Consider the following 18,873-nt stretch of genomic DNA (forward strand, 5'->3'; position numbering starts at 1 on the left):
GGATGGTTTTTCACATAATCTCCGCCAAAGCCAAACACCCCATGTCTTTTCCTTCACCTAACTGTTTCACTCTCCTCTTTGATTATTTGTACAAACCCAAACCCATAACCCATCCATCATATCTCTCTCATCAATTCTTGTTTGTTTTTGTTTTATCAACAATAGTACTGAAACTAACAAAACTCAGATCACAATTCATCGCCTAGCAACTAGGTTGTTCTAAAACCAGACTTTACCCTCTCTCTTTCTCACTCTCTCTCTCTCTCAAGCTTTGTAATTGTTTTTATGGGATGGGTGTGTTGGAGTTGTGGGTAATCTTCACTTTCGCTCTTGTGTTCTCTTCACGAGTTCAAGTTTCGAATTCCCAAAACATCACATGCAATTCGAAAGATCTCCAGGCTCTAGGGGCTTTCTTGATTGGATTAGATTTAGGAGCTATCAATGGTTGGGGAACCTCAAATTGCTGTAACTGGTTAGAAATCACTTGCAATTCATCTTCTTCACTCGGTTTCTTCAACGATCCTATCGATTCCAGTAGGGTTGTGAAATTGGAACTCTCGGGGAAGATATTGGCTGGCAAACTCAACGAAACTACTTTCACTGGTTTAGACCAACTCACAACCCTAAACAGGGGCGGGGCTATGTGTAATTCAGTGGTGTCAATTGACACCACTGAACTTTCAAATTTTGTTTAAATATATATGAAATTTTGTTTAATAGTTTTGGATTTTAACAAAATGACTCCAGTGTTTGGAGCTATTCATTGTTTAGTGGTGTCAATTTTAACAAAATGACCCTAGTGAATCTAGATAAATATTACATATATCACATATATTTGGAGCTATTCATTGTTTAGTGGTGTCAATCTTAGCTCAGTGTTCGTTCATTCATTTGCTCCATCAATGCTTCATTCTCTAACAACCATTGTTGCATTGCCATTGATGCATTCCTTCATTTGTTCTCTCTCTCTCTCCCTCTGAATGACCCCACTGAGGGAAATTCCTGGCTACGCCCCTAACCCTAAACCTCTCTATCAATTTCCTCCGAGGTTCTCTTCCTCCATCTCTGTTTCAAATGTTGAATCTACAAGTCATCGACCTCAACAAAAACGATTTCTCTGGTTCAATTCCGATGAGTATCAACCTCCATTTTCTCGAGATCTTTGACATTTCTGATAATTCATTTGAAAGCTCGGTTCCTGTGGGGATTTTTATCAATTCAACTCGAATTCGGATCATTGATTTTGCTCTAAATTACTTCTATGGTAGAATTCCATCTGGGTTTGGGAATTGCAGCTCGTTAGAACACCTCTGGCTTGGTCCAAATTTTCTCACCAGAGACATACTGGAGGATATTTTTCGACTACCGAGATTGAATTAGTTGGGTCTTCAGGATAATCGGTTTTTGGGTGAACTCAGCAGCAGAATTGGTAATCTCTCTGATCTTGTTCATTTGGATATATCATGGAATTCGTTTTCAGGGCCTATCCCAGATGTTTTTCATGGATTTGCAAAGTTACCAGAATTTTTTGTTGAATCCAATAATTTTTCCGGTGGACTTCCCAATTCTCTGGCGAATTCTAGGACTATTGATTCACTTGTTTTGAGAAACAATTCTTTGAATGGTGTAATTGATTTGAATTTTTTTGAAATAACCCATCTAGTTTCACTCAGTTTATCCTGTAATTAGTTCACTGGGCCAGTTCGTGATAATTTCCCACTTTGTCCGCGACTGAAAATAATCAGTCTTGCGGGAAACTTTACCGGGCAAATCCCATAAAACTTTAGGAATTTTCATGTTCTCTCTTTGCTTTCATTATCGAACGCGACCGTTTTTAACCTCTCAGCTGCCCTTGATATCTTGCAGCATTTCAAGAGCTTGACTACTTTGGGTCTTGGCCATGATTTTCATGGTGAACAATTGCCTTCATTTCCTAGTCTAGAGTTTAAAAATTTGAAGGTTCTCAATATTTGCTATTGCGGGCTCACTGGTGTGTTCCCCCAGTGGTTGAGTGGGTTGACAAATTTGCAGGCGTTGGATTTATCGGGGAATCGATTGGATGGAATGATTCCGTCATGGTTAGGTAATTTTGAGTTTTTGTTTTTCGTTAACTTGTCGAACAACTATTTTACAGGAGAGATACCAAAGAACTTGACTAAATTAGAGTGCCTCTCCAAGGATGTCTTACCAGAAGACCCTTCTCTACGCTTGCCATTTCCATTTTCATTCTCATGAGGCTTTAGTATGTTGTTGCAGTATAAGCAAATTTGGAGTTTCCATCCACACTTGATCTCAGCAATAACTCTCTCACCAGACCCATCTGGCCCGAGTTTGGGAACCTAAAAAACTTGCATTATTTGGACCTAAAATGCAACAATTTATCTGGAAACATTCCTGAGGATTTGTCTGGTATGACGAGCATAGAGACATTGGATTTGTCTCACAACGATCTATTCAGAGCTATACCTCTTTCGTTAGTAAATCTCAGCTTTCTGTCCAAGTTCAATGTTGCTTACAATCAACTGTATGGGACAATCCCTACTGGAGGGCAGTTTGAAACCTTTCCAAACTCGAGCTTTGAAGGCAACCTAGGTCTATGTAGTGGTGAACTTTTGTCCCCATTTTCGATTAGCAATCAAGTTCCTCAAGTAGTCTCTCCTAGCAAGTTGATATGGGGAGAGATTATTGTCAAAATGTCGTTTGGGATGGGATTTGGGACTGGATTTGGGACAACTGTTGCTATTATGGCATTTCTCTGTTTTTAAATTTGATGGCATTTCTCTGTTTTTAGTTTCTATTTGTTTCAATTCTACTGAAGCAATACTTGGTTTGTAATGGACTTTCCGGTAGTAGTTATTGGTGTAAGTTATGGGACCTACTATTTTTCTGTTAGGGTTATAGAGGATAATTAATTAAATTTGTGAATGGAATGGAGCAATGTTTCAGGAGCATTGAATAATTTCTCCTATTAGAGAGAATGTTTGGGTTCGGTATACACATTTTGGAGTCTAATTCAGTAATCTAAATCGTTCACTTTTTAAGTTTTGTTGAATAAAATATTCATGAAAATTAACAGGATCGGATATCGATAGTTATATGTTTGAATCACATTTTAAAAAAAAAAATTAGATAACAAATATAATTTCAAGAATAGCCATCTATTTTTTGTAATATAAATGTGATTGTTATAGCTATCGATTCCGATTATTTTTATTTTTTTTAGAATATTCTAATCAACAAATTTGGAAAAGTGAACAATTTAGATTACCGAGGTCAGCCCCAAAATAAACTTAACAAACCTAAAAACTTTCTCAAGTTGAGATGGCCAACTTGAAAAATTCAAACCATTTTCAAAAATTATTTTTAATGAGTTTTCATTTGTGTTTAGTGATTTTTTTTCATATTTTAATCAAATTCTTTTTCTTTTTAGAAGCACCTAGTTTAGATACATTTTTAAAAAAAAAATGAATAAAATATAAACATAGTTCACTAAAACAAATGAAAATTTGAATAAAAACATTTGCATTTATGATATATCTAAAAATTAAAATAAAATATAGAAAAAATTTAAAGAAATTTGTTAGGAAATCTTCTTTCAAGTTCTTGTATCCCAATTAGTCCATAAGATATTCTTGTATTCCAATAAATCCTATTATTTTGAACATTTGATCCACAAAATCCTAACTCTCATATTTAAGATATTTGATGGACAATTTTACACTTACAAATATATATGTTCTTTTTTTTTTTACTTAGCAATTTGGTGATGTGAATATTCATATCATGAAATATTCACACTATCATTGTGAACATTAATGCATACTTCACCTTATTTTTATGAGGAATATTTTGATAACTATATTACTCATAAAACTTTTGGAATATAAGTAGGTGACGAGATATTTATAAATATAAATTTACTAAAAAATAAACAAAAAGTCACTTAAAAATAACAAAGCTGCTAGGTAGCTCAAAATTCCTTTGGCTCGAGTGGCTTGATTGTCCAAAACAACGTCGTTTTGGGCAGGTTTTTTTTTTTCTTTCTTTCTCTTCTCACTCTGAAGAAGAAGAAAGAGAGAACAGAGTCTGAAAGAGAAAAAAAAGGGAAGGATTGTTCAAATCATCATCAACAACAACAACCACAACAACACACAACATCATCATCACCAACAACACACAACATCATCATCATCTTCAAATCAAGATTCACTAGGGAAAAAAAAAAAAAAGAGTAAAGAAAACAAAGTCTAGATTGTTCAAATCATCATCAACAACAACCACAACACATAACATCATCAACTTCAGATCCAGATTTACTAGGAAAAAAAAAAGTAGAGAAAACAGAGAGACCCATCGACGCCGCCATTGGCAGAGAGAGAGAGAGACGCCACCATCACTGTCGATCTTCCTTCTCTTCCTCCTCCACCATCATCGTCTTCTTTTCCGCCATCACCATCTTCTTCTCTTCCTTCTCTTCCTCCTCCTCCTTCTCTTCTCTCTTCCTCTTCTCTTCCCTCTTCTCTCTCTCTCTCTCTCACCTCTTTTTTCTGTCTGTATTCAAAATCAAGAAAAAGAAAAAAGGAAAAAAAAAAAAAAGAATACCCAAACAACGTCGTTTTGAGAATTCGAGCCAACTTTTTTCGAGCTACGAAGTATTATTCTAAAAATAATTTTAAAAGATCAAACCAAATCGATGCAATTCGCTTCCTCTACTTTTCATACTTGCAAGTTGAAACAAAAAATTAGCTATATATTAATGGGAACTAACATTTCAATGTATGTATGTCAAAAAAGTCATATTAACAAATTTTAATAATTAAAATTATAAATATTTTCATGAATCAATAATTATTTTTGAAATATGACATTGATATGTAATTTTTTTAAATTAATCACCTCTTAAGATTATGTTTGGTTCATGAATTTGGAGAGGGATTTAAAAAGAAAATAAAAAATGTGTATAAAATGTAATTATATTCATTTCACATTTTACTTTTATATTTCCTTTCTTTTATCAAATTCTCCTAAAGTCATGAACTGAACCAAACACAACCTAGTTGAAATTAAAAAAAAAAAAAAAAAAAAAAACCTATGGTCTTCTCTGTTCCCTTTTCGAGTAATGATATGAGGCCGTCGCCGACCCCAAATCGAAGCCATGTATTGGCTTATTTGGGCCTTAAAAGGCCCATACGACAGTTGGGGAGGCCTAAACCACAATACATTGCTAATTGGACACATTTGGCCGTTTTGGAATGATGGTACAACAAGACTAGTGTTATATAAATAAAAAAATTATACATAAATTCAAGACCTCCTTCAAAATTTGAAAAAAATATAGTTAGTCTTATACTTTTAATATAATTATACTGACTTCTTTTTTAGTTAAGCTAAATTGATTAAAACTAATGTAGATGGTAAGGGTGATCAACGGATGCACTGACCCGACCCGGCCACGTTTGGATGGATGCGTACTACGTGGCGGGCGGGTGCGAGCCCAGTTTTTGGCTTTCGCGGTTTTGGGTCAGGTTGCGAGTTATTCACCAGTTTGGCCATTAGACCTAACATGCCCGCTTTTGTGTCCTTTTTCATTTTTTTTATATTTTTTCTCCCCTTTTCTGATGTCACTAACCTAAACCTAACCCATTCATTCATCTTTGATACACTACACACAACACAGATAAACACATACACACACACACACACAACAACACACACGCACACACTCCCTCTCTCTCTCTCACCCCAAAACCCTACCCACACTGACGGTGACGACGATCGACCGACAATCTACACTGAAAAGTATAGCGGATCGACAATCTTTTTTTTTTTTTTTTTTTGTATTTGTACACCCTTAGGCAGCCCTTTTCTGAGAATCTCAGATTAAAACCATAACACATTAGCATTCTTCAACCTAAAAGAGGATCGGCAATCGTGGTGTGGTGGTGAGATATTGTCTTGTCTTCTTCTTTCCTCTTCTTCTCTTATTCTCCTCAATCTATAATCTGTTCTGTAATTTTTTTTTTTGCTCGACTTCGACGACCTCTATTTGGTCTTCTTCTTTTCTCTTCTTCTCTTCTTCTCCTTAATCTCTACTCTAATCTGTTCTTATTTATTTATTTATTTTTGTTCTAGTTTGTGGTAGTTCTGAAGTGAAACCAGTGGAAAAGAAGAGATGTTCTACTTCTACAGTGTGAAGAAGCTTACAGCGAGGTTCTATTTCTTTCTCTCTCCGTAACTGAATAGTGTAACTGAATTTGAATCTGAGGAAAAAAATGGTTTAACTGAATCTGTTTTTTGATTTTATTTTATTTTTACAATGTCATGTGGAAAATTTGAATATTGAATTTTTGTATTCTGCAATATTGAATTTGTTTTTTTGATTTTTTTTTTCTTTATGTGGATAAACTGCGTTTGAATATTGAATTTGTAGGCAAATTTGTGAATGAAAAATGGAAAAACTGAATGAACTTAATGAATTTGTAGGATGTTTGTCTTTATTTATTTGTTTATTTATTTACGAATTCTTCACAGAAACATTTGAAGCATTTCAGTAAATCATTTCTCCCATTGTGCTTCCATATTCCACGAGTTTGGTACCGTTGAGTCAACCCTAAAGTTTGGATTTTAGAGGGTTCAGGGATCTTATGTTTAAAAAATAAATAAAAATAAAATTATGTTCTCTATTTCCTCTGTCGAGATTATGGCTTTAGGGGTGTGCATGGTTGTATGCTTTTTTGCTAGGCTTGTGAAGGTTTATGCTTCTTCTTCTTCTTCTTCTTCTTCTTCTTCTTCTTCTTCTTCTTCTTCTTCTTCTTCTTCTTCTTCTTTTTTGGGATAGGCTTGAGCAGAGGTTTTTATGCTAGTAAGTAAAGATGTGAGCTTTTAATATGTAGGTGCTTGGATAGCTAGAAAACTGCAACTTTTTTGTTTCATGGATTTTCCTTTATTGGATACATATGTTGAATAGAGAATGTTGGTTGTTTCTGTTTGTAGTTTGTTGCCTGCTATGGCTTTGGTTATTATTGGCTTTGCCGGTATTGTTGGTTTCACTGTACTATTGTTGCTGATTCATTTGTTGATGCAACTTGCTATTTGCTGAAAAAATAAATAAATAAAAGCAAAAAGAAAGAAAGAAAGAAAGAAAGAAATAAATTGAGTTGTTTGTTGTGCCTTCAGCTATTTGGTGCTATGCTCTGTTTAATACTAATGTCTGTCTGTGGTTACTTGTTAACTATGTTTGAAAAACAAGTCTTGTGGGATTATTTTTGTTAAAATTGGACTAGTACTGGGTTTGGATGCAGTGAATTGAACATTTAAATTGTTGTTTTGGGTCGGTTTAATTTTTTAGTTCCTTTTTTAAAAACAAAATGTGTTGAGTTTTTGGTCAGTGTCTTCAAAATAGAGCCCAAATATTATATATATGTACATTTTAATATGAGCCTATTTGTTGCTGTTTCTTTTTTTACCTAAATTTTAATATACCTAAATTAAAATTCCATGGGAGGTTAGTGTAATTATGTCAAAATATGTGGCAACCTGTATTTTTCACAAATTTTAAGGGAGGTTAGTGTGATGTACCCTAAAATTAATACAAAATAATATGATAATTTTTTATTTTATCACTTTAAATTTAAGGAAAAATTAGTGAAACATCCCTCTCTAACTTTATGTAATATGGAAGGTCCAAGATGTTTTTTTTTTACTAGCTACAGTCCTTGAATATTTTCACAAAGAAAATTTGACTCAGAGAAATTTTGCTCGACTTAGAGAAATTTCACCTAATTTAGAGAAATTTTGGCCCCGACTCAGAGAAATTAAATTTCTCTGGTATGATCATAGAGAAATTTCAAAAAAACTTCGAAATTTTTCTAAGTCGGGGCAAAATTTCTTTTAGTCAAGGCAAAATTTTTCTGAGTATGGCAAAATTTTTCTGAGTCAAATTTTTCTGTAGAAATGTTAAGGGACCTTAACTACTATGAAAATATTGTATATTATTTATCTTATAAAATGTTAATATCAGTGACCTCAAAAAAATTCTGCTAAATTTAAAGGTATATAAAGATGACTTAAATTTTCAACAATGTCATTATCACATTATTTTGTCAGAAATTATATATAATTTTTTTTTGTAAATGTATCATTTTCAATATAAAAAATAAATAAATAGTTTTGGTGTCATACTCAAAAAACTGTTCTCAACTGTTAAATCTGAATAAAATAAAATTTTAACACTGATTAATAATGAGTAAAAATGGATATACAAAAGATGTGATTTTTCTAAAAAAATGAAGTGATTTTTGTAGCCTTATTATTGCACAATATGACCTTATTTATTATTAAATTCGACATTACGTACTATACAATGTGATGATCTACTTATTATTGAAATTATATGTATTTATCATTGAAACTAATTCTATTTTCCACTTCTATATTTATCAAAAAAAATTAATATATAATAACTAAATTTTGTACCACAATTGGACCCATTTGCTCAACGTTGGAAAATGTTGGCAGCCTTCAATAGTACTGTACTTCATAATTAGGGTTGCAAAAAAGCCAAGGCAAGTCAAGCTCAGCCAAGGCAAACTTTTGAATAATCAAGCTTGTTTATTAAGATTTAGTCAAGTTCGAGCTCGAGCCAAGCTCTAGTCGAGCTTAAAAAATCGAGGTCGAGCTCGACTCATCAAATATTTGTTGAACTCGACCTCAGTTCGAGCTCACTTGATTACATAAATGAGCCGAGTTTGAGTTTGAACTCGAACTTGAGCTTGAATTAAGATTAAAAAAAATACAAAATTATGAGTAAAATATATAATAATGTTTATATTAATAATAAATTCATCAATCGAATATTTAAATTTACACAAACACCAAACATAAATAAAAAATAAAATAGATTATTGAAATTTTATTTAATATATTATTAAAAATAAATATTTATTTATTTATTTTTATGTTCACGAGCCTTGTTGAGTCGAGCTTAGGGCTACTTGCGCTCAGCTCGACTAATAAACAAGCCTAAAAATCGAGCTCGAGTTCGTTCATTTAGTAAACGAGTCAAGCTCAAATGAGCTTTAAACGAGCCGAACTCGAGCTGTTCAACAGCTCAATTTGTTTGCTGCCCTATTCATAATCGTGCTAAGGCTCTACAGTTTGTGGCTGATTTGGGTAATCGTGATGTGTTCATTGAAGGTGATTAGCTAAATGCAAACTCAACAATCCGAACTTTGGAGGAATCTTTTTCTTCTTTTGGTCAATTTTTCCAATGCATTATCGTGGCTGGTGAACACAATGATTATACAAAAGTGAATATTTATTTAGATACAAAGTACAAGTATATAAAGGAAGCCCTTAAGGATACTTCATTTTGGAATCACTCGCACTTAAGCACTTGACTCCACTTCTTCTTGTTGTTGTGTGTGGTACCTTCCAAATGAGGTCACTTTCCTTTTTATAGTCATTCACCTCCTCAATGGATGGTTAAGATCATTTTGATCCAAGGGTTATTATTAACCCTCTAGAATATTCTACCATGTACTGATATTTTCCCTGTATTCTAGAAATCTCTAAATTATTCTAGAACCTTTTGGAACCTTCTAGATTTCTCCAAACTTCTCTAATGTTTTGGAACCTTCTACAGTGTTTTAGAATCTTTCAGATTTCTTTAAATCTTTCTAGAGTCTTCTAGATCTTTCCGGAGTCTTCTAAATTATTCAACATATGTAATTAATGGTTTAGATAATTCTAGAAGAGTCAACGATGACTAGTAACACTTCCCTTCAGCATTGATTCCTTTCTTTAGTTTTTCTTTTGTAGTTAAGCCAAGTTACTTCTGAAACTCTGCAAGCTTTGAAGCTCTAAGTCCTTTAGTGAACAAGTCTGCTACCTGGTCATCTATTTTGATTGATTTCATCTCTATCTCCTTGGAGCACCTTGTCTTGAATGAAATTGTAATGTACCTCCACGTGCTTTGTCCTTACATGAAACATTGAATTCTTAGCCAAATGTATTGTTGGCTGATTGTCACAGTGCAACGGTACTCCATAGTCAACTCATTGGTGTAGATCTTTCATCAATTGCATAAGCGATGTGCTTTTTTGAGCTGCCATTGTTGGTGCTCTATATTCAACCATTGTGGTAGATAACGATACTGTAGGTTGTCTTATACTGCACCAAGAGATTACTCTTTAACCAAGGTTGAACACGCACCTAGTGGGTAGAAATAATTTTTAAAAATTCAAAAATAACTTTTTGACATTTATTTTTGTCAAACTAGTTTATATTTTATCAAATTGACAATTTTGCCCTTAAAATTGAGTATTTTCTGTTTGCAAAGAAAAATGTATCTTTAATTGTCCTTATTTGGAGTAAGATTCAAAATTTAGGATCAAATTATTATAATTGAAAAGTTATGGATCAAAATGACACAAACTCCAAATTACAGAGACCATTAGTGTAATCTGCCCATTTTTTTTAAAAAGTCATCTTTTAAAATTGATAATGAAAGCCAAACCAAACAAAACAGTATTTGTGATGCCCCAAATTTTTGGAACATCAAGTGAAACTAAATAAATAAAATGACTTAATAAATTAAAAACTTGGCAACTTAATAGGGGATTTGTAGAGACCCTAAATTTTGGTAATTACACTTGAAACCCTAAGCCTTAGCTGAATTGCATTTTAGTCCCAAATTTCATAAAATTTTACAAAATGATCCAATAAAGAAAAAAATTTCTGTATTTTATTTTGTACTATAATTAAATCCTAGAATGCTATTTTTATATTTGAAAATACCCCTACCACTTAGTTTTTATTTATTTTAACCCTTAGTCTCTAAATTAATTCATACATTTTATTCTTTTCTTTTATTTATTATTTATTAGCAAATGAGTATTTACATAGGTATTTATAAATATTATTTTGGGAAAAAACTTGGTTGTGGAACCACCTAGAAGATTTGAGAATAATATCAAGATAATTATTAGTTTTCTATTTTTCTTAGTCATTAAGATAATTTTCTTAGCCATTAAGGAACAATAATTAAGGGTAAAATTGTCTTTTCAACCTAAATCCCTTGCCTATAGATTGAGTTGTAACACCCCAAAATCAGAGACCGTCAAATAAGTACAGTAATACAACATAAGTAGGATAGATAACCAAAACATCTTAGCATAACTAATAAAAGTTCTGATTTTTCATGTTTAAGATGTTTCATTAAGGTCATTTCGGTGTTTGGGGTTGTCCTCCCCTTCTTAGGCCTTGTTTGGCCCTTTTTGTGCCTTCTTTGTTTGAGCTTTGAGAACTTTCGTGTATTGGCCTTCTCACCACTGAAATCCAAAGGATTTTCAGTGGTGGTGATGGAGTTTTGAGGTCTTGTATAGGGGAGGGACACCCCTCTCCCTTTGTGTCTCATTTGCTTGTGTTTTGGCTCATAAGGGTAGCATGCATGCTTAGTCAATTTTGGTTCCATTTCAGAGGGTTTTTGGTGTTATTTGGTCATATTATACCTCTCTTTTTGGTCGGATTAATAGTCCATTGCATGCATCATACTGTAGACACCCCATTTTTGACCGACCTTAAGACTCAGACGTCACCGATTGAGCGCTTGGTGATGTTGCATGATGTGCTTGTTCAGAAGTCTCGGAGTCGCGGCCGTGAGCCCTGCCTCCGGACTTCCGAACCCTCTTCTGTGCCCTGTCTCGGTTTGCGAACCAGACTCGGTTTTTCTCTGCTTCTTTTCCTGAGGGGAGGGAGAGGTCCAGCAGACCATCTCTCAATGTCCATAGGCTACATTTGGTGGCCGTAGGCCATTTTTCCCATTTCGGAGTCCGGTTTCCGGTTTTCAGAGCCGTCAGGCCGTGTGCCTCGGTTCGGGACCGCCTAACCATCTCCGTTTGCCCCGGTTTTTGGCATACTTCTTATTTTCTCCCTTTTGAGGGACACTGGGGTCTGAGAAACCCACTTCGTGGCCGAACGCCACTTTCGGTGTTTAACGGGCAGTTTCCGGGGCCCCGAACTGCGTGTTTTGGCCCCCGAACATTCGTTTTGCATCGGTTTTCGTTCATTTTTGGCAGGTACCTCTGTTTTATCACCAGGAAGGTCACTGAAGGGTGGGAGGCTAGTAATTGTTGCAGCAACCAGTTATCTCTCCTCCGGAGCCTCCCGGCGCCCGTTTTTCGCACTTCCGGGCTAATGTTGAATACCTTAGAGCCAGCGTTGCCAACTTTCAACCACATATCTGTGATCTACACATCTGAGAGGCCCCTAAAAGTTCATGGCCGGCCATTAAGGTCACCTGACCCTTTTGACCCCTTTCTTCCGGGCTAATGTTGAACCCCTTGGACCCTTTTTCTCGAACTTTGAACCACATATCTGTGATCTACACATCTGAGAGGCCCCTAAAAGTTCATGGCCGGCCATTAAGGTCACTTGACCCTTTTGAACCCCTCTTTCCGAGCCACTGTTGAACCCCTTGGGCCCACTTTCTTGGAATTTCAATTACATGGTTGTGTTGTACACACATAGGCCTACCTCCCCAATACCTGGCCGGCCAGAAAAGATGGTTGACCCTTTTGACCCCTAGCCGGCCGGCTAGGGGGTGTGGCCGGCCGGCCACCTCCGGCCAAAGTGAGCGGCCGGCCGTGCTCTCCTCACTGTGCCCCTTCCAGCTGTGAGGCAATATCCCCCAGATATTTTCTGTATCCGGGGGATATTTTAGGAGAGAGTTTTCCTCTCCATTTGACCCCCCTTTTACACCCCCTTTCTTGACCTTATAACCAGCTGAGGACCTTCTTCTAGGGGGTTAGAAAATTTGATCTTAAGAACTCCATAGCCAACTCCATCTTCATCTTCTTCAATTCTTCAAAAACCCTAAGTCCATTAACCTCCATTCCTTCTATACCACCAAACTCTACCACCACTATCTCATTTCCAGCAGCTAGGAAGGGTTCTTGAAGGCCAAAGGAGCAGCAAATCCATCCAAGAAGCAACCAAAGTCTAGATCTTCAAGGGTAAGTTCCACTTTGATCCTTTTGACCCTTTCCTTTGATCTATTTCTAAGCCTCATTTCTTTTTGGTTTCAAGCTTCGGTCCTAACTGAAAAGGACCATATTTTGAGCTCATCATCACTTCTCATTAAGGGCTCAACCTTGTTTGAGCTCTCCATAATATACTTGCTTCATTGACCATGTTGTATGTCATGATTTTGTATGCCTTTTTTGACCTATGAGCAATTTATTTTCGAGCATGTTGTAAACTGATATGAGGCATATTTTGAGCCCCTCTTCAACATTAGAGAAGGGCTCAACATTGTTTGGTGTTTCCATATGTCACTTGTAGTTATATCCCCTATTTAGCCCCATTTTTGCATAAATTAATAGCTCTCTTTGCTTCTGTTTTTGGACCTTGGTCCGAACTGAAAGAGGTCTTATTTTGGCCTATACTTCATGTTTCATTCACACTTTTTTTCTGTTTGGTGATTAGTTTATACACTTCATGTTTTAGCACCTTTTGAGCCTTATTTTGCATCATATTTTTAGCATGTTTGTATACTGATTTTGAGGCTGCCATATACTGTAAATGTTCATATTTTTGGTCCATCTTCAGTGTTGTAGAAGGAATTTTTTCAGTTTGAGTTTTTCTTACACCACTTGCTTCTTTACCCCTCTTTTGACCCCCATTCTTGCATGCTATGCTTCCCTTACCTATGCTTGCTGTTTGGCCATGTTCATAACTGCGAAAGTGCATCTTTTGGGACTGTCTAGCTTCTGTCTTTGCATTGCATGTCCATGTTGTGCATATTTAGTATGGCTATAGGCCATTTCGGATGCCTAATGTTGCATTTCGGGTCATTTCCTTACATTTCATGTCATTTCACTTCATTTCGGGACTGTTTTCCCCCATATTTTGTTGCTGAAATTCCATTAGCATGCTTACATATCATTTTCCATGTCATTCGCATCATTTTATCATTGCCTCGGTTTGCGTGCCCGTGTACACGCATTTCGAGGCACTTCATTTTCTGCCATCGGCATCCGATGTGAGTGTGGCTGAGGCTCACTCATGTTGGTGTAAGCCCATTTGTCATTTCCATGTCATTTTATCATTGCCTCGGTTTGCGTGCCCGTGTACACGCATTTCGAGGCACTTCATTTTCTGCCATCGGCATCTTATGTGAGTGTGGCTGAGGCTCTCTCATGTTAGTATAAGTCCATGTTGCATTTTCCATGTCATTCGCATCGCTTTTGCATCGCCTCGGTTTGCGTGCCCGCGTGCACGCATTTCGAGGCACTTCATTTTCTGCCATCGGCATCCGATGTGAGTGTGGCTGAGGCTCACTCATGTTGGTGTAAGCCCATTTGTCATTTCCATGTCATTTTATCATCGCCTCGGTTTGCGTGCCCGCGTGCACGCATTTCGAGGCACTTCATTTTCTGCCATCGGCATCCGATGTGAGTGTGGCTGAGGCCCACTTCATGTTGGTATAAGCCCACTTGTCGTTTCCATGCCATTTCATTGCATTTTATCATTGCCTCGGTTTGCGTACCCGTGTGCACGTATTTCGAGGCATCTCATTTTCATCATTCTGTCATTGCCTCGGTTTGCGTGCCCGCGTGCATGCATTTCGAAGCATCTCATTTTCATTGCATTTATCATTGCCTCGGTTTGCGTGCCCGTGTGCACGTACTTCGAGGCATCTCATTTTCATTGTATCTGTCGTCGCCGCGGTTTGCGTGCCCGTGTGCACGCATTTCGAGGCACCTCATTTTTAGCACTGTGTATGTTAGGATCGCATCTTAGTTACATTTCATGCATATCATGCATATTGCATCGTGTCCGGAATAGGAGTTAGTCCGGGCACGGGAATCGAGGTACATTTCGTACTCCGAGTGACGGAATGTGTCTCAATTCCCCAGTCACCGACACTCCGGATTATCCATGATGGAGTTAGGTTTTAGCTGTAGTTTCATGTGCATTTATCCTATATTGAGTTGTGCATTTCGATTCCTCGGCCATCATGCCTCGGTATGCACGATTGGTGGCACGAGGATCGAGACATGCATATATTTGTGCAAATACATTGCTATGCCCCTTTCCTGCTCTCTGTTGCAGCAAAACCAGGAATCAGCAACCTTTTGGGGGCTTGGCACGCATTTCAAGAACAGGTGTAAACAGAGGCTAATTGGGGCATTCCGGTGGATTTCCGCGCAAGACAATCCGGACATGCATCATCCATCAGAAGCAAGGCAGTCCCTGGCTTGCACGCCAGTTTTATTTGCTTTCTTAGTTAATTCATTAATTAATTGGAATTTCGTAATATTTTCGGACTGTAATATTCTTTTATTCGGGACTGTAATATTTGGACTGTATATTTATTCGGACACTCTGTGCGAGGGCACAACTGTAATAAGTGTGCGTGAGTGTGTTGTATGTCTTCCAACCCCACGTCTTTCTCCCTTTTATTTATCCGCTTATGATGGTTAGATTAGGGCATGTTTAAATTAGCATACAGTATGACAGCATGTTTGCATTCATTCATCTGTATTGCATGCACCGGGCTCGGCGCATCATACTAACTGCATTGTACTTTCAATTCCAAGTTGAATACATGGTAGTTGTCGCATTTCATATACCATCTTAGAATAGCCGAGCCTGCTATAGTTGCATTTTGCATGTGTTGCATTAGGCATTTCTGTATACTTAGGATCATGCATGATTTCTAATACAGTTTTTTGTTTTGGCTTGGAGTACCCGGTAAGTTTTATGCTTTAGCATCCTTACATGCGTGTGAGTGTTGCCATGAATAGCATGCTTACCATGAGGCTATGTGCTTACATGATATAACTGCCTGAATGCCTGTGGGTGAAGGGTGGGTTACTTAAATTGGAATAAATCATCGAATATTTCAAGCCTACCGGCGGGTAGCAAACCATTTTCAAAAACAAACATGAAATGTTTCGTTCCAATTCAGGCGACCCGGTCTATATTTATATGCTGTGCGCATCACATAGTAACCTAGGCCAATAAACCGGAACAAGAACTCGCAATGTTTTCAAAATTTGATATCATGGTTAGTAGAGGCCGGTCTATGACCGGGCGAGCGGGGGTGCTCACGAAGTGACCTTCCCCAATCGTACCCAAGTTCCCGAGCCGAGGCAACTTTGGTGATGACGGACACGTGGCCTTTTGGCACCGAGTCAGGGTTTCCTAAATTTCCCAAAATAAAATATTTAGGTGGCGACTCTGTATCTGGCAAAGCAGTCCATGTTTGGCACTTCTTTCAAAAATCTGTTTTCCTAAAACGATTTGCCAGATTTGGACTCTTTGGTTCAGACTTAGAACCGTGACTACGAAAAGTCGAGTCCGAGCTGTAGCGAGGTCCCCCGCGGGCTTGTTACAGTTTCTGGCGACTCTGCTGGGGATTTAGAGAGCTTGACTCGAACTCATGATATCTGTTTTTGACTACATTTGTGTGTTTCTTTGCATTGCATTTGCATTGGTGCGCCTAGGACACTGTGTTTGCCATCTGCTATTCCTGAACGGTTTGCCGGAGGCTTGTCTTGTCAAGGCATGACCATAAGGCTGACCGGTTGTGGGCTCTGCCAGTATGGGAACACAAACCCCGGTTTTACCGGGGCACCCTTTTTGACCATTCGACCTAGTGCATATTCGGATCCATAGTGACCATTCCAAACTAGGACAGGTTACTTACCCGTTTATAGGTTGTTTGAAACCGCTGCGTGCGTAGTGAAACCCTAGCTCCTGACAAAATAGAACAGGGAAACCTTACCCCAACATAGGGGTGTTTTGGCTCTCACTTATCTGTTATGTGCTTTAGAGTGCGTCTCTACAGGAATGCATGTATCAGTACATGAGTTTGGGCATCAAGCCTGCGGGCACCAGTTTGCGAATTTGGGCATCAGGCCTGCGAGCATTACTATCAGTATTTGGGAGTCAGCTTTACCTGTGGGTATCAGACTCAGATTTGGGGCAGAAGTTTGGGGCAGAATTCAGTAGAGAGCACACTCATTCAAATAGGCTCATATCTATTCAGGTGGAATCAGGCTGAGATGCTGTCTGTTTTCTCTTTTGCAAGGTAGTCTGGGAACCATAGCTTCAGAAGGCTCTGATATCCCCTGAGGTTCATCAAACTTGTGCTGATAGACTTTGCTAGGTCAGAGATTCAGTTCAAGGGCAATCAGTGTTCTTTCGCTGAGGCAAGGTAAAGAAAAGCCGGTCAGGGCTCATCTGTTCATCTAATCCGTCAGTCGCCAGTCACATCATCTTTGTCCGGACTCAGCAGACCGTGATGGCACAAGGTTCGGAAGAATTCGCAGCCGTGACAGCAGCGCTAAATCAGGGAACTGCCATGCAGGCTGAGACCAGTATTGAAACGCAGCGCCCATCTGGGGCATCTGCCTCACATCCAGCTTTGGGACCCCAGCCGAACTTTGACCCAATTCCGCCAGTTGAAGACTTGCAGTGTCTGAATCCTCGAGAAGGGTTGGCTCAAGCTCAGGTGCTCAGACCCCTGGTGCAGCCTAATGAGAAAACTCAACCCTTTCATGTTGATGAGTTCAATCCGACTGCAGTGAAAATTGCAAACCTTGAGAAGCAATTCAAAAGGGCACAGGGCCTTAACTCCATTCCTGGCATTGAGGATGGGCATACCGAGGCTTCCATCCGGCTCCCAGACAGATTCAAAATGCCATATATCGACCGTTTCGATGGGTCTGGAGATCCAATGGTACATATCCGACTTTTCTTAGATGTCCTGAAGCCGATGGGTTTGACTAAGCCACAGAAACTCTCTCTGTATGGAAGAACCCTGTCGGGTGTAGCAGCTACTTGGTATACCAAATTGGAGGATACAGTGAAGCAAAACTGGGAAGAACTGGCTGAGGCCTTTGTCGATCAGTATTCCTACAATACCCAAGTTGAAATGACCCTCCAAGAGCTTGAAGCAACCCGCCAGAACCCAACAGAGCCTTTTGTGGAATTCATTGCAAGGTGGAGAGCAAAGGCAGCACAAATGACAGATCGTCGCCCTTCTGAGAAGGATCAAGTGCAGATGATGGTCCGAAACCTCGAGCATGATATGTTGCAAAAGTTGATAGTCGCTCCACTATTCACTTTCAAAAATTTGCATGAACTGGGGGTTCAAGTCGAGAATGCGTTCAACAGTGGGATCATTCCCAGGACAAGGGAACTGACAAGCAGGGTGATTTCAGGGAGTACCAATGCTGGTAGTAGCGCTATTCCCAAACCCACCGAAATCAATATGGTCGCCACAGCCGACCCTTTTGCCAAACCGAGCTTACAAACAGCTGGCCCAGCCCGAACTCAGGGTAGAACTTTCACCCCCCTCTATATGAGCCTGACTAGCACACTAAAAGCCTTGATGGAAAAAGGGCATCTCAAACCCCTCGATCCTCAACCTCTTCCCAACCCACTCCCAGCCAGACATAACCCCGCCAAGTACTGTGTGTACCATCAGCAGCGCGGTCATGGCACCGACCGTTGCTACCGCCTTCGTCATGAGATCCAAAATCTCATCGACAACCGGACGATAGCTCCACCTTCGGACCCCAATGACCAAACATCTCCTGCCTACCTCAATCACATCCACATACTGCCATCCACCTTTGACCCCAGCATATACATCACCCCGGCCCATCTACCCAAGCCTGAGGTGTTTATCCCAGAAAGCATGGACTTATGCATGATGGGTGCACCTGAACCTCAACCATCTCAAACCCGTGAACCCACTACTTCTGAGTTGATGGGAATGATTAAAGATCTTCAAAAAACCGTGACGGATCTGGCCTCCGGGACATTGGCTCCATCATCGACCACACCACATACCGAGAA

At 38.5% G+C, this 18,873-nt stretch overlaps 1 pseudogene; it reads left to right on the top strand.

Annotated features, from left to right (window-relative positions):
• Nucleotides 1-290: 290 nt before the first annotated feature.
• On the top strand, nucleotides 291-2,847 carry LOC145797998 (phytosulfokine receptor 1 pseudogene; annotated as a pseudogene).
• Nucleotides 2,848-18,873: the final 16,026 nt, after the last annotated feature.

The sequence above is a fragment of the Camellia sinensis genome, chromosome 8, assembly GCF_055761805.1.
Source record: "Camellia sinensis isolate YWXY chromosome 8, ASM5576180v1, whole genome shotgun sequence".
NCBI lineage: Eukaryota > Viridiplantae > Streptophyta > Magnoliopsida > Ericales > Theaceae > Camellia > Camellia sinensis.